We start from the raw sequence: 13,388 nt of genomic DNA on the forward strand, positions 1-13,388 counted from the left end.
GACTTAATGGGTGTTTTTATTACAGGCATTAAAAAATACTATGCATAAAAAGTGTGTGAATGTGTCTGTGTAGAAAATGGAAAGTTGAATAGTTGGTCAATGGTCAGGAGGATAAGTTATGTCTTAAAAAAAGAAATGAGTCATTTCCTAAAATCTAAGAATATATCAAAATGCATTTTTGTCTATTACTCTATGTGTGTTTGTTGGCTCAACCAATGTCCCTATAAGAAGATATTGATCTCTATTTTGTTATTAAAGTGTTAAGTGTAGCTTTTAGAGATTATGATCCATTTGGGTGGAGTAGAGGTCGAAGCTAAAAGGACGCACAGTAGTTTTGTCCTTTCTTGGATCAACCTGACCCATTTACGGTTCTTGTGGCCCTGTGTTTTCCCCCGTGGACACCAGTGACTGAAAAGTTTATTAAATGATTTAATATGGCCTAAACTCCCAAACCAAGGAACTGTGGAACTACAATAACTGCGACTTTTGTGCTTGTTTAATGTTGTTTTACTTTGTCGGAGAGCGTCTGAAGCTTGTTTCCTCTGTGAATCGTTCCAAGAGGTGTCCAAGAGAAAAGAAGTGGTTTAATTATCCTGTTTGCTATTATTTTCTATTCTTTGCAAGAAGTGAAACGTGTAGTTTGAGTTAGACTTGTTAGTGGTTGACAATGAAAGGAGCGGTGGAGTTGGTTTGGGCGGTTTGCAGAAGTCTTTCACTGGAAGTGTTTCTGACAGTGCTCTTAACTGTTTTTGCCCAGCAGGAAATCATAATCTACAATGCTCCAGGGCTGCCCTGACATCTCTGGAGGTGGCTAGGAAGGGGAAGCCCCTGAGACTGCTACTTGGACATTTGCCCCAGCAATGTGGTTTCTGGATAAGCATTAGGAATTGGCTTCATGACATCAATCATTTGGCTTATTTTCCATCCTTGTTTTTGATATTTTGATTGTTGAAACATTCGTGAAGCCAGAAATTTCCCTTTTGTGGGGAAAAAAAAAATCTTCAAAAGCACTGTGATCCTTCAAAACATATTTTTAAAAGAGGGTTTCATTGAGAATGTTCTTGATCAAGAGGAACCACCACAACTCATGGGGACAAGTTTAGTGGAACCGTAAAATCTTTTTTGGCATAGGAGTTGTTTTTTTTAAGTGCTGTTGTCAATTTCTCTAACAATTCGATGTGATAAAGGCTGTAAGTTTACACAAAGACACAAAGAAGAGCTAGAAATGCATCTTTTGGTTAGTATCCTTGAATATAGTCAACCTCCATGACTTTTAGATTTGAGACTAATATTGGGTTCCTGATAAAAATGATCTGTAAAGAAATAAAGATAAACTTTGGAACACATAAACTCTGAATCGACCTCAGAGTTTTATCCCATAATCAATCTGGTGAAGCAGGTTTGAATCTATAAGTACCAGCAAATATAATCCTAGCTTCATCTGGTTTACCTTTGCATGATAAAATGTTGCGTGTTTACAGGAGCTATTAATTTCTAAATGTAAATTCTTCTAACACTAAGGTGTGTTCGGCTGGCAGCTGCAGAGGTAAAGCGGTCAACCTCTGTTTGGGAGTTTGCAGGTTCAGTTCCTGCTGTGCCTGGCCATGTGTCAAAGACACAGAACTCCCCGATGCTCTTGTTAGTATGGTTAGCGCTTTGCATAGCAGCACTATGGGTGAACCTGAACATTGGTGAATGGGGTTATAAAGAGCTTTAGTCCCTAATAAAGAGGGGGGAACAGTGCTCTATAAATCTACAACACCACTTTACAAACGAGCAGTCCGTCCAAGGCAACAAACGTCCGTCTGGCCCAAACAGCTCATTGAGAAAGCGCTCTGGAAAACTACACATACTTTCACAAAATCAGAAGTTTGGCCCTGAAAGAAACTTAAAACTGAGAAAACATTACACTTGACTCAAGAAAGAAAGACACAATATAGCATATACTGTATATTGACATCCAGTTTGAAAAGTTTCATGCTAAGCTTCAATATTTGTATGTAAACCTCTAAGATGAAGCTGCAACCAAGCGACTCAAACCAGATATAACTCCAGTAGTAAGGAACTTTATTGCACTTTCAACTCCTGTTTCTTTCATCCTAAAGATAGTTCATAATTTCCAAAATTACAACCCATTTTCTTTTTCATAAATGAAATGAATGGTCAACAGAATAAATCTGCTCCTAGACTATCACATTATGGAAAATTCACTAAACCTATTGGATGTTTTGGGTTTTGTCCAACCAGAAACAGCCAAGAACCTAAAGTTGTACATCCATCAACTTTAGTTGCTTGTCTGTTTCTTGGCATTCAATATTACAAGTTGTGCACGAGAGCAGTAGTTACTAAGAAGACAGGCTTTTGTGGATTGAAAATACATCGCTCTCTTTGGCTTAATGCATAGTAAAAAACATTCTCTGTGACACTCAGAAAGAGAAGCAGGCTTGGGATGGAAGCTGTTTCTGGAATGACCTGAATTAGTGAATCTTTCACAGACCGGCATGTGGACGTGACTTTCCCGTAAACCGCTACAACTTCTCCAAACTCAGTCGTTCACCAAAGTCCATTATAAGCCAGCCAAGAGCCATAGCATATTTTCATTTGAGAGCCGAATTTGTTCCAGGTAATGAACAACAGACCTCTGAAATTATAAGTAATGGTTGGAAGAAGTTGCCCTCTCCATTTGTGAGCAGCATAATAGAGTTATTTACTCTTATAATGAGGGTGCCTGCAGGAATAATTTAGTTTTGTGTAAATTTGACTGTTTCCAGAACTTGATAAACCAAGATTCTACACAAACAAGCCAAATTCTTCACGTGAAAACTGCATGCATAGATATAAAAGAAGCAGCTGTTAGTCTTGCAGCTCTTTTTTTTTTATTGGTCCAGGGTCCTTTTTGTGAGTTTTGGACCTAGAGGCATGGAAATGACCTGCAAACAGACTAATTTGTAAAGTTTGACTCAACAAAACATCTTTTTCTCCATTTTCATGGACCGTTCTGCTGCAGAACAAACTGAAATTTGTGCCGTTCATCATCGAGCGACCCGTCTGTTAAGTTCACTCCTAGAGTAACAGCAGCTACTGCTTTTTTCAGGGGGTCTGCAACCAAATGCCTGTCTGGGGAGTCTGGCGTGGACGCAGGTGCTCGCTGGTTCAGCCCCCAACTCCAAGATTCTGGTTGAATTATGAGGTCAGAAGGGATTTTTTTACTATTATAAAGAGAGGGGAGAAAATCCCCTATGTCTTGTTTTCATTTTGACTGCTTCCTGATCAGATTTTACTTCTCCAGTCTGTCTGAAGACTTGTGAATCAACGCTTCATGCTGCTGAAAAGTGTACATCCCAATCAAATTATGAGAAATGTGACACTTCTTTTTTTGGTTCTGTGTTACACTTCAGTGAAAAAAGTATGTCACCCCCTTTGGAATACGACTGACACTTAAGTGACTGGGAAGTCATTTACCAACTTTGCTCCTTTTAAACAGTAAACTGGTTGGAACAGTTTCCTAATCAGCTTAAGTATCTGTTTTTTTCTTGGACGTAAAATGTGCAGAGCGACAGTAGTTCATTAGAAATTCACCTCTGAGTTGGAGGTGTGACCACTGGTGCAAAGCAATTCCCCCTTCCCTTCCCATCATCGATGTGTTTACATGCTCTCCTGCTAGCTTATTTGCCCCCAACCTGGCATTAGCGGTGCAACAAAAATGGCGAGCAATATTGGAGCTATCCAGTCGTATAGTTTGGAGCCAGACGCCAGCTCGTACGAGAAAAATGAAAACGAACATGGATCCAGTCATCTGCAAGTAGATGCATCAGAATGATTTACTATGTTCAATTCAATTTTATTTATATAGCCCAATATTACAACAGTCATCTCAATGGGCTTCTTACCGGAAATTGTATAATAAACATGAATCATAAAGAACATAGTCATAGAATTCAATAGATAATGGCTACTAAACTAAATAGACTAAACTAAACTAGGCATCCCTGCCCTTAGACCCTCCGCGGTAATGAAAAACTCCTAAAGAAATAGGTTACGGAAAAAAAGAAGTAACCTCAGGGGAATCCACATGAAGGAGGGATCCTCCCCCAGGACGGAGAGGTGATGTACCAAAATTCTTAGAGAAGAATTAGCTTATCCAACTCTACAACTACATGTTTAAATAGTCCAGCACACGGTCTTCATCCACATTAGTTGGGGGACGGCTGTTACAGGCTTTTTCAAACTGCATTTTTTTTCATCTGCTCCTGACTCACAACAACCTGAATAAAGAAATATATGGAAATGAAGCTTAGTTTTCTGTATATATGTCCTCCATCATCAGAAAAATACTACAGGAACATGTTAAAAACACATCGGAATGGGTTTTTAATCAATCTTCTGCTGCAGAACCAAAGGGTTCCTGAGTTTGAGGTGATGGAGAACGTCCTCCTTAATGATTTCTGGTCAAGTTGATTGTTTAAAATTCTTGTCCTTATTGTAAAATTGCAATGCAACCCCCACTCCACCACACCACCACTACCATGTCTGACTATTTAGAACATTTTTTGGTAAAATGTTTTGTTTATTTGACACCAGATGTGACAGAACATTCCTGTTTCATCTCATTAGTCTACAAAGTTGATCAAATTTTAATTCTTTAATAATCCAGATGTTTTATCAAATGTGAGCTAAGTCATACACGGTGTCTGAAATCGAGCCCTGTCCTCTTATTACTGTACTAACTTGCATAATCACCATAGCTGAAGCAGGGAACCTTGGTTCTCAGACATGAGCCATGTTCTTCTGAAGCTGATCTCACTGCATGTCTGCTTGGCTCTTTCATCAGACCACAACCTGGACAGTGTCCCTGTCCTTCATGCAGATGTTTTACAGACTCCACATCAAGCTGAACCTTCACTGCTTGAACAGGCAGAACCTCCAAAGCTTTAGAATAATTCTCCACCTGGTTTTCATGATGTCAAATGTCTGTTCAGACACAAAACCTGCCTTTAAATGGTGTCTGCTTGCTTTCTAAGATCTCCATCGTCACGTCAATAAATTACATACTGGTTGCATTTGGGAGAGTCAAACTGTTTTCTTTAAAAAATATATACATTTAAAAAACATTTATTTTGACGGATTTAAATGTAAAATGCTTAAATTTGGTTAGCATAAATCATTTAGCCAGTCTGTCTGTGAAGAATGTTTTTCCTCAGAAGGAGTGGAATGCCAAAAGTTCTGGATAAACTGTCGAAGGTTGTTCACTGGAGGTCACCAATCTAACTGTGCTTAACTGGAAACCAACACTTATGTGATCTGACTGTATAGTTACATATTATTTATGTATTTAATGGTGTTAAGACTAGAAAAATAAGCCAAATCGGTCCAAAATCCAACTCTTCCACAAATCCATGTTTTCCGTAAGTCTCTTTCTGACGGTTGGACTGTGAACTTGTGAACCATCTTTTTCTTTGATGACCTCCTGGATGAGTCACCCTTGTTTTTTTGGGAGACATCTTGGTCAGTTTTCTCCATGTGTGGATAATGGTTCTCACCATGGTCCTCTGGAGTTCCAGAGTGAAGGAATACTTTTTTAACCTTCTTAAATGTTTGTGTCTCTGTTTCTGTTCTTGACGTTCTTCAGATGGAGTTCCTGTCTTTGAGCAGTAGACGGCTTCTTTTAGGGAGTAGGTGTGGCAAAAGGCTCTGGTTGTTTTTGTGTATTACTACACTTAGTTTTATGAAATGAGTCATTTAGCTAAGAGGCTTAAATTGCATGACTGTTAGTAGGGATAGAGATTATTGTGGGGAACAGCCAACCTTCTGATGCAAGATAAAACAGCTCTACAATGTTAAGTAATGTTTTAGTGGCTTTAAGGTTCACCTGGAATGAAGGATTCTTTCATTTGACAATCCGACAAAGATGAGATCAGGATTTGTTTGCGTGATGTTTTACGCAAGAGGTGGACCTGAAAACCACAGACTCCAAACAGTGTCTATGACTTGGTAGCCCCACCCAGAGGATATCCTGCTTTATTGTCTAGATTACAGTACATGTAATCATAGTTTCCGAAACAAACATCATTGCTAAAGAAACAGAAGCACTGATTAGATTCATAGACTTTAAATTCCTACAAGTCAATCTATAGATCTAAATTACTCTTGTTTTTCACTTATAAGAGATTTCTGTTTTCCCATTTTTTGGGCATAATTTGCTATGAATTGTTTTTAAACGTCAGAATGACAGAAACAACAAAACAAAGGAATATAACATTCAAAGAGGAACATGTGCTGGCACCACACCTGTGTCCAGGCATTCTTTCCAAATTTCCTGACATCTTTTAGGTTTCTAAAGACATTTTTGTCTGCTACTCCAGTTATCCATCTATTTATCAAACTTTCTTAATTCCTTTTGAGGTCGTGCAGTTGCTGGAGCCTATCCAAGCTACTGTTGTGTGAAGGCGGGGTACATCCTGACAAGTTGCTAGTCTGTCGCAGGTCCACACTCCAGTTATAATCCAGTTATTATCCTATAATCCAGTTATATTTACAGTCATTATTTTGGAAACGGATGCCAAAAACTTGAGTGTGAACCCTTTAACACCAGAGATGTCAGTGACAACAACAAAATAACACACGCGCTTTAAACTGTATCCATTAACACAATTACCATAATTCAATTACACAAAGAAAACGGCTTTGTGATAATATGCAACACTCAAAGTTACAGAATCAGCTGATTTATCTTGACAGTGTGAATGCCTCATCACTGTAACGTGTTGCATATCAGCACAAAGCCGTTTTTCTCCGCTTCAGAATCCATTAAACCATCTTAATTGCATAAACGGGTTAAAGAGTTATGGTAGTTCAAAGAATGTCAACCCTGGAGCTGAAGGTCCGGTGTTAAAGGGTTAAACTCTGACAAAAAATTTGTGTTCAAATATAAAACAGTTACGTTACAGTTCCAGAAAATAGTGATTTCGTTTTGGGGTCGTATTCAATGTGTTTTTCTTTTTTTGTTCATTTTCTGTTGTCTTTGGAGATTTTTAAGAACTTGTCAAATTTTGGCTACGAAACCGAGCAATGCTTACGTTTAGATTACGCACTTGAGGCAAACAATTCAGCCAACAAGGTTTGCTTTCCAACCATAGACCGCCATTACAGTGTCAGTGTAATCCCACTCCTTGATAAAAAAAAAAAAACTCAAACCACTAAGGCCTTTGTTGGAAATCCCCATTTTTCCTGCTCTGGTTTCACAAACCACAACCCTTCAGCTCAACATCGTCCTGCTGAATTCTCAAGTCAGTCCACTTTCACATGCATCCTGCTGCTCAGACATACTGCCGTTTGGATGCGGCGCTGATTAACATCCTGACAGAAACGCTACCGACCGCCCCTTGAGCCCACGCCAGGTTCCCCCTGAAAGGCCCGTCGGAGGGTGGAGGACTAGAACTGCTGTTTGTTTGCACTGTCTCCTGATTTCCGTGAATTCTGACATGACAGGAAGAGTGGAAGGGAGACGGGACAATGGGCTATTGTGGGGCCATACTTTATGTTGCTGCGTGGCTCAAACAGGAAAGAACACCAAGATGGTTGAACCCGGGAACACCAATGTGGACGAAAAGACATAGTGGAGGGACTCAACCAAATACCATCCTGTTCTGTCTTTTCATCCTCAAATCCATTTGTTTTATCATCAGCACCTTATCTACTCTTTTAACCTTTTAAATTACTATAAGCTGAGTTGTGCACAGTTCTAAAAAATGTGGCAAAGGCTCGAACAGAGAGAAAGGGTTTACTTTGGTTGAAGGTTTGTATAGTTTGGCGCAAAGCCTAGAAACAATTGTGTATATTTGGTCATTTTTTTGGTGAAGATGTTCAGAGATTGGTCAGCTTACAGTGACTAAGTTTAATGCTGTCAATCAAGGCCAAAAGTGGGCCAAAGAAAACAGTAGATGTGAGGTCCAAATTTAGCCAACAGTCTTTGCTGTTCTTTATAGCAGAACCTGAAAAACATCTGGTGCTTCCTGGGTTTTAAAGTACCGGTAGCTAAATACAACTTCAGGTAAGCAGCTGAAGAACATGACAGTACTTTGGTTAAATATTTATCCAAGCACCACTGAGCTGAAAATGTAGAAGGAAAGGGATAAAAGGGTGAAACATCTCTGATTCAGTGGCTTCTAAATCCACATTGTGATGCAGTAATTTAAAATAACTGCATTTGTGTGACGTTTTCACAACCTGGAGAAGGAATTTTCACCAACTTTTCACTTTAATGTTGGGTCAGTTCTTTGAGGAATGTAATCCTTCTCTTGTTCAGTTCTCTTGGAGACTTTTTTATTAAACTTCTTAAACACGTTTGGAAACTGACTTGTAGTAAATTCATCTCCAATCGTTTACCTTTATTTCATTGCCTGTTCAATGTTTTGCACAAACATTTTCTCTCCAAATATTCACAGACGTGTCATGACCGACTCGAAATGCTGCCAAAAACTGAATCCGTGGAGTGTGGAATCGCAAGTCCACTTTTTAATGTGTACTCTAGACAATTTGTTTGATGATCAGCTGCTTCTTCTAAATGAATGTTGGCTCATAAACAAAGCTTTTAGCTTGATACGCATTGCTTCTCACCCAGAGTTTGATTCCAAACGAAATGTGTTGTTACTTTGTGTACTTTCTCTCACTTTCTTTTGTCTCAGCTAAGTGTGAGTCCTTATAAAAGCTGCCAAATTGTAAAGATTTCATGGACGTCTTAAAAGTCTTGCTCACTAATGAACTGAGACATATTTCATCGGAGTCCGCGGAGCATTTGTTCAGCCTGTGTTAGCTTGAAGCAAATAAAAACTGGTCAATGCCTAATTTGTCTTCAGCTAATTTTAGCCACCCATTAAGAGAAACCGTGAGATTTACCTGTGCTTTTTACATCGTGGCTCCAAAGTTAACACTGACATAACAAAGCCTCAGATCCACACATCTAAGTCCAGGCCTCTGACCTCGGTGGTGACACCTCTCAGGTCAGCAGTGAAAGCCTGGTTGTGAGGCCGGATGAGGGATGGACCCACACTGGCTTTCAAAAGAGGCAAAGGAAGGAAAGGTTCCTGAGAAAGGCAGGCGCTTTACAGACCAGAAGTTGTCCCTGCTGTTTGTGTGCTTGAGGCATGCATCAAATGTGGAGGTGTGATCAGAGAGACACTCATAAAAAACACAAAATGGGCTGTTTGCTTAGTTTACACATTAGTTAGTCAGAACAAAAACCAGTGACTGTGTGAAGGTATGTTAGTGCTGTGAGGAATGTCAGACTCTGAGGCTTTTTGCTTGTAAATCATTGAACTGAAAGAATTTTCTGACACATCAGCAAAACCCAAACCCTGATGATTGAAATCAGGTATATTGAAGTCATTGCTGGGGGCAGCCAATGATGGAATTTATTCACCCTCTGTAATTAGTTTCATGTATGTTTGGATCCTTGGCTCTAAATAACAGTGTGAAAGTCCCGCGGTAAGTTTGTAAGTGTGAAAATAGCCGTATACTTGTTTGTGAAAGTTTCCTGTGAGTGGGAATGGAAGCTGTGTTTAAGTGAATCCTGACTTTAAAGTTTAGAGGAAGTGTGCTGGCAGAAAAGCAATAAAACCCCTGGTATATTGAGGGTTATGAGTCTGTGACGACTGTTAATCTAAAATAGGTTCCAACGGTTGATTTGACTGGACTTTTTGAGCCTCTTAAGCGTAAACATATGCAGGAGATTTTCTAAAGGGTCCAAATATTTGTGGAGGGTTTTAAGTTTCTTGTACTTTTTAAAATAAAGCAAGTTACTGAAGTATTTATGCAGCCTTCAAAATACCTTCTTCCTGATAAGCTCAATAAAAATGTGTGAATTTTTCTCAGGGATGCGTCGGCTACATTTTGGGAGGTTTAGGAGCTAACTCAAGTACTGTACTGTACTCAAGTATTTTTGAACCTGCTGGCTCCAAGAAGCCAAAATCCCATAGACTTCTATAGACAAAATAAACAGCTATTATTAAGTAATTCAACTAGTCAGAATAACCATTCTTGATAAACTGGCCGACCAGATAACTCAAGAAAAGTAGGTGGTACCTGCTGGCCCCCATCTCCAATGTTCACAATGTTTGACAGATTTCGTGTTGCCCGCTTTCAAGTCAACTTCCAACAAGTTCACTCCTCACTGGTGAGAGTGGTTCCCTCAAAAGTTGACGCAGACTGATTCGGACTGATCACTGGCAACATGGCAAAAAATCCCAAAAGAAGGGGCACCGAATTGACTTCATTTGGTGTGATCCCGGAAGTAATGCATTTTCTATGGGGGACATCACTTTCACTCGCCAAAATTCTCATGTTCAGTCAATGATACGGACTTTAAGCCTGTAGTCAAACATGGCAAACGCATTTGGATCACTATCAAATAATGCAGGGGTGCTCATACTTTTTTTTAGAATGCAAGCTACTTTTGAGACGGCAAGCTCCAAAAGGGCGGAGCCGCTGATCTGTGGGTAGGGCTTGAGAAGATCCCTGGGGCAGCAGCAGCAGGGGTCGTGGCTGGACGGTTGTGTCAGACAGGGGCGTCTCCTTTTTACTCAGAAGGAAATTGTTTCGACTGTTAGCATCCCAACTAAAAGTTGTCTGCATACCTGATGTGTTGTTTGGTCACCAAGCCTCAGAAAGCAGCAACAACTGCAGTTAAAGGTTGTGGTTCAGAGAACCAAACACTTGGCAGGAGATGTACTTGAGCTGTGATTCCCTTGTTTTTTCCATTTTAGCAGTTCTTTGTTCCTGAAAGATGTGTTATTATCTTTTCCATATAAAAAAACTGACTGCTGTAGGACGATGTATTATTAGTAATAGTATTACCTCAATTAATTGAAGCTTTGTTTCATCTGCACACTGATGGTTGCAAACTAAATCTGAGCTGCGATTGGATCTTTGGCTAAAGAGGAATAATTGGTTTCCCAGATCTGAAGTGAAGGCATGAGGGAAGGAGCCGCTGTGCCCTGCAGAACATCTGCTCCAAACTCAGGTCCGAATTCCAGAGCTGCAGCTCAGTTTGTGTCTCCAACAATCTGCAGTGACAGGCAAATTAAAGTGATGGAATGAAAGGAGAGAGGAAATGGATCCGCTTGTGTTTTTCCTTGAAGGTGAGCGTCTCTTTTCCACATCTTTCTCCTGACCGCCCGTGTCCTCGTGGCTAGATGCCCAGCCACCGCTGGGCGGCATTCCTCTCTGCAAACCCGATGACACGATCAAAAGAGGAGAAAAAAAGGAAGGACAAATGGAAGGAATGGGAGGAGGAACCACAGTGGGTCTCGTATGTTATCAATCTGTAACCTCACTGAGGAGACCAGAAGCGCCCTCGTCTGCAAACTTGGACATTTTTACAGAAGCCGCTGGTTGTAAACCTCCTTTCAGCTCTTCTGTTTATAGTTTGATGCAGGAGCTCTCAGACGGCCGCTCGCTCATAACCACACTCTCACTCAGACCGCGAGAAACCTGCAGTTTCATGCAGAGGTCCACTAAAATACACACCGCAGCCAAACACGCTGCCTCTTTTTTCACAGCGGGAAATGAAACATCTGGGGGGAAATTCTGATGTCTGTGCTGCTGCTGAGGTGCAGAGCCGAGAGATTTGCTGAGCCAGCAGAACGGACTCCACCCTGTCCTGGCTCTCCGGTTTCTTCCAGGGTTCGTTTCTGTGCGTTTGGGTTTTTGAGGCTCAGAGGGTCGCGGCTGTGCATGAAGCTCCGAGGACTTGGTGTCTCAGTGTGTGGCGCTTCCCTCAGGAACTGCTGGCAGATGGAGCAGACTGTGGCTTTCAGATGGTTTAGGAGTTTGGCTGGAACCGGAGAACCGTGCAAACTCATCTTATTTTGTCTTTACCCATTTAATTCTTTGGAAAACAACTAAACAATTGACACGGGAACACAAAATCCCAAACGCACCTAAAATGAAAGTTATACTTTTCCAAAGAGTAAACGTAGGGATTTAAATTCAATAAAAATGGGACACATTTATTTTAATGCGATGCTTCGGTTACATTCTAATTTTATCTTACATTTTTGGTAAAAATAATTTGATAAATAAGAGACTTAATGGTTTCAAAATACTGCATGATTGAGCAATTACTTTGGCGATTCGTTTTAACTTATTTACCAAGAATTAGAACAGAGACCAATTAAATCTAATTTCACAAAATTTTCATTTCCTTTCACAACCTTTTAAATACAACTGTTTTTATGATCATTATTTAAATAGTTAAAATGTTATATCCATGTAGTGAATCAATTTGAGCACTCACTGTTTTTGTTTTCTTTTTGATAAATGTGTCTGTAATATTTACGTTTTTTATAACTGATGTATTTTTACTTTCATATCATGCTTATTAATAATATTTTTCTCTTTTCTTCTTTATTCTCATGCATAATAACTCATACGTTCTCATCACCTTTACGACGCCCAAGAAACAACCTTAAAGTTCAAATTTGTACACAAATAAAACTGCTTTAACGGAATCGAACTTTAGTATTTTTTATTGCATTATTCTCCTAAACAACTTTTACTCAGAAAAAATTGTAAAAAATTGTAAAAAAAAAAATTAAGTTTTTTTTTTTTTTTTAAAGTTCTGCATATGGTGTGTGATTGAAACTATAATAAACACATTAAACACATTAATCTTTGCTGATAATTTACTTTTTCTGCTAGACCTGAGTTCAGACTTCAAGGGTTTCTGGGGGAAACCTTTTATTACTGTTCTCCTTCACCCCCTGCGCCGTCTCTCACTCCCTCTTGCGCTGATATGTAGTAGTTAGTTGTTACTGTTATTTGTTAATAAAGAATACTGTCTTGTAATTGTATTCATTTGCAACGCGGTGTTCAAAAATCCCACACCGTCACAGTTCTAACTGACGTATTACAAAAAAACCACAAATAGTTTATCAGCATCAACAGCCTTGATTTGAACAAAAGTGTTTTCATGTTAAAAGGAAGAAAACAGCATCGCTAAAGTAAAAACAGGATTTCAAGCATCTATACCTAAAATTGCCATGGCAACATTTAATTTGCGTTCCAAATACGGTTCACTACAACCTTGTTTCCACTGAGTGAAACAATCCAGTCTGGTCTTATATTTAGAGCGTTTCCACCATAAAATGGACCCATTAAGCCAGACCGAATCATACCATTTTTGGCCCCCCAATGGTTGTAGGTCCATAGAAAAATGGCGGAGCCACTGTTGAAATGCATTGATTGGCTGAAGCCAAGAAAGTGTCTGTTCTCCTCTTTGCCGCCGCTGTCTTCTCTCAAACAACTTTACATGCTTTGTATCTACGAAGAACCAAAAGCCAAGCGGTGAAAAGGGAGCTCCTGGGTGACCTCCATTGTTGTTGTTAGCGTCA

The sequence above is a fragment of the Oryzias latipes genome, chromosome 19 (assembly GCF_002234675.1).
Source record: "Oryzias latipes chromosome 19, ASM223467v1".
NCBI classification, from domain to species: Eukaryota; Metazoa; Chordata; class Actinopteri; order Beloniformes; family Adrianichthyidae; genus Oryzias; species Oryzias latipes.